The sequence below is a fragment of the Rhipicephalus microplus genome, chromosome X, assembly GCF_043290135.1.
Source record: "Rhipicephalus microplus isolate Deutch F79 chromosome X, USDA_Rmic, whole genome shotgun sequence".
Lineage (NCBI taxonomy): Eukaryota > Metazoa > Arthropoda > Arachnida > Ixodida > Ixodidae > Rhipicephalus > Rhipicephalus microplus.
Window position 1 is genome coordinate 283,366,371 of NC_134710.1, and position 3,973 is coordinate 283,370,343.

The window sequence follows — 3,973 nt, forward strand, 5'->3', positions numbered from 1 at the left end:
GTTATAATTCATCATGTGTGCCAATTCTGATGCAGCAAATGCTCATTTTCAGGCCTGTAACCAACATGCCACAGGCATCTGAAGATTGGTAAATATAAACTTCATCCACTCTTTCTTGTTATCATGAATACATATCCTATTCTTGCATAATAAGACAGTCTTTACATTTATGTGTCTGCAAGAGACATTGTGGGTTGTGTGCATGGGTGTAAGCTTACATGCTACTCTAGCAGCAGCAGGCCAAGCAACATTGCAACACTTCATTCTCTACTTTGCAGCAGTCAAGACGCTCCACAAATGGCACAAGGCATTTTAAACGGAATGTAAGTGCCTCAAGTTGTTTTCTTGGTGGGCCAAGTTTGGTCTCCAGGCTTATGTTGCTATAAATATGCTAACTTTTGGCTCTGAACATGCAGCTATGCCAGTGCCAATGAGGGTGAAGAATCCTTCTGTTATGCTTCTCCGTGAGTTGCTTTTTATATTTTTCAGTGTTCAAAAGCAGTTCTCTACTAATCCAAGCACATTGAAATAGAACTGCTTTCTCTGTCTTATAACCTGTGTGCTGTTGGCACAGCTCACAAGTAAAGTTTTTGAGCTGCTGACCTAAACGCAGGATAGCTTTTATTGAACTTGTCTGAAGTTTTAAGGAACAATAATTGTTCAACAGGTGAATGTGAACAACTACGTAGTGCCGGCTGTCTTCTTGAGTAGGCTGCGATATTTGGACATCACTGTGACATTTCATAAATTTCAAAGAATGACGTGAAGAAATCTGGAATATTTATTTGTAAAAACAGTATCTGAATACTCCCACACTGTATGCCAAAAAATAACAAGCAACACGCACAGATGCTTTTTCACTAGTGGTACATACTGATTCTTTTACTTCTTTTTTATTAGAGAGATGTGCCTTGAAGAAGAATGCCCTGAAGGGTAAGTCACATTTCAAAAGTTTTATCTGTTTTTATATACCCAATCAAAACAAGCATTCAAAAATCTGCCTGTGACAGTTGTACCTCTAACATAGTTTGCTAACGGCACAGCAAGCAAATCGTGGCTGTCTTTTGTTCATAATTGTGAATCCTTGCTGTTTTAAGTGCTATATTTGGTCCACATGCTGAGAGGAGCATTAAGCATGTTCTTTTACGTCAAATAGATGCGCTAGAACTTTTTTATAGGGACTGCCAAGGAAGTCTTTTGGTACCTGTTTTCTTTAGTGCAACTGAAAGCCTACCAGTCAGTATCTAATCGTGGAATGATAACATGGAAAACAATGTGCTGCGTTTATCAGAATCTCTCATTCAGTGGTAACGGGGAGCTGTATGCAAAATGCATGCTGGAAGCAGTAGAACGTGAAGGCAATAATGAAATTCGAGTTTGTGCTGTGCAGTTGCCTGCATATCTATACACCTTTGCCGCATACACTATAACTGACGTGTTCCACTAGTAGGCGCAAACACAGCGACTATTTACAGTATTAACTCCTTTTACCTTGTAAGCAGCTCAGAATATAGTGGGAATAAATAATAAAACACACTGTAATCTTGGACAGTAATTGTGGTGCACATAAGAGCATCAGCCTACATGCAGCTAAGCGAATGTTCAAAGCCACAGTGTAGCGTGACTAGGCTGTGTGACGTACCATGTTTTTTGTAACATAAATGCAAGTGATACATCTACTTTTTCCTAATTCATGAAAATGATGCTCGAATATGTCACTGTATGAGTTGCGGTATGTTGATTTTCATAAATATCTAATCACATGGGTTAGATAAGTGTCTGTTTCTTGTTTCTTTTATACACTGCAAATTTAGCAATGTTTGTTTCTTTTTTCTAATAATTACAATTTCATGTTGTACTAGTTCATGTTTGACTTCATGCAGTATGCGAGATGTCACTGACGTATCATTATTACGGTTCTTACAGGCCTTCGCAGGCTACGACAATAAACAACTGCTCGGCTGTGCCACCAACCACGCCTTCAATGTAAGAATGCCTATGTGGACTTTGAATATTAAATCTGCTAGGCTTTGTTCAAGCTAGAGGTATCATGCTTGAGCAAGTACAAATTTGTGATGTCAGAAGAGATAGATAACATACAAGAAAAATGATGACAATACACTGGCAGCACACATTTTAATTCTTTTTTTGATTGTACAAATGAATAGCAGCTTGGACATATCTTTTTAGTCATCCTGCATGAGCAGCCTCCAATTTTTTGCGTAGGACAGGTGTCATCTATGCTCTGCTTGCACTGCCTATTGCAGGTTGGCAATCACATGCTTGTAGTATTGCTGTCAATGTATGGCTGCATCACGCAATTCAACTTAATTGTCTGTTTTTGTTAATGTTGTGTTGCTAGTACACTTATACTCTACAGGCATAATCACTCACTTGGCAATAATCAGTTTCTTTCCCTTTCCTTAGCATCACTCTCTGTGCCAACATGTGAAACTAAGCTGCCAAGACTTGCATATGAACTTCACGACAGCTTTTCTAATCTGTGCTGTGTTTCTGTTTCTTCTGCAGGCCCACCGGGAAACCCACAGATTTTGCACCATCTCGGTAATTACACCCTTCACACTTTTTGCAAACATTTTGATGGCACTTAGCGGTAAGTGTAAATTTGTTTTGCAGGAAGAGAAAAACACGCAGTGAGGACGTGGATGCGAGCATTAAAGACCTTCTTGGCAGCTGCTCCACCTCAATTCAAGCGATTGCAAAGAAAAAAGAAGCACTGCAACCCGACGAGTGCGACATAGCTGGAAGCCTTGTAGCTGTCAAGCTCAAGGCATTACCAAAGAGAAAGCGCTCACAGGTGCTTTTTGAGATCCACAAGCTTCTACATGAAGCCGAAATGGAATGTCTGGAGGATTCGGATTGAAATTTAAGTACATATTAATGAGACTAGCATTACTTCAAATTTGGACAAGCGTACAATTATAAATCATTCATCACATCATATAGCGAATCTATCAAAATTATGTCAACCTAATGTCAGTTAGGTCGACCAAATCATAATACCGTCTTTTCCGTCCTCTTTATTAATGTATCTGTGCTTGTAAACCACGCCGTCGCCATCGCGGTACGAGCAGCATTGACAAGCAATCCCAGGTTTACATGCAGAGATACACCTGATAAAGTGAATGGCCCGACGGGCAACTGCCTTAGCTCAAATGGTACAACATCAGGTGCCTTATTCGAAGGTTGCAGGCTCGGTTGCTATAGACAGCAACTTGCCTTTTTGTCCACTTTTATTGTCACACCTAACTGTAACTACTACGAAAAATCTCCCCTATACTATCCGTTAAAAAAAACTAGCTCTTTAACTCTCCTTCTTTTGTTAATGATTAGGGTTATAAACAATGAAGGGATTGGTGAAAAGCTGATGATGCTATTTTTTTAAAGGGGTACTGACACGAAATATTTTGTCTATTGTTTTATGTGTCAAATGACAGGCCAACACCCCAAGAGCGTAGGAAATGTACCGGTAAGCATGAGTGCGCCCTGGAAAATTAATTACAGCAGGCCTTTAAAAGCTAGTTTTGATTCTACTGTACCTTGGCATCATAGCATAGTACGAGCAGCGCCACCAGGTTGTTTATGCGTGCATAAGTTTTTGCGATGTATTCTTGTCCACACATCGCTTCTTCAATCGTCTGCTGTATGCTGCACCTGTCACAGCTGTCGTAGCAATTCGAAATCAAACGACTTCTCTGGCCTCTGCTAAGCGTATATCTTGCGTTCGCGTGCGCATACCCTATTCTAGAGTCCACTAGCTGGCTTCACAGGTACGCTGAATGATAGTGACTGGAAGGCGCGAGCAGGTGATTGAGAAGGTGAGGCGGAAGCTAGCTTTTTTGTTTTGGTGCTCGACATCATCACAACTAGCCACACTGCTACGTAAAGTCACCAGGATTAGTACTGTAGCTCGACATCAAGTTTGTGTCAATGTTTGTAGATTCGACACGAG

The 3,973-nt window shown here is 40.5% G+C and overlaps 1 long non-coding RNA gene across 1 annotated transcript; it reads left to right on the forward strand.

The window, feature by feature from the left end:
- The first annotated feature begins 411 nt into the window (after nucleotides 1-411).
- On the forward strand, nucleotides 412-2,549 carry LOC119185433 (uncharacterized). Its single transcript, XR_012887341.1, has 4 exons — nucleotides 412-464; nucleotides 901-933; nucleotides 1,927-1,986; nucleotides 2,530-2,549. It is a non-coding gene; the product is annotated as an uncharacterized LOC119185433 (long non-coding RNA).
- The last annotated feature ends 1,424 nt before the right edge of the window (nucleotides 2,550-3,973 follow it).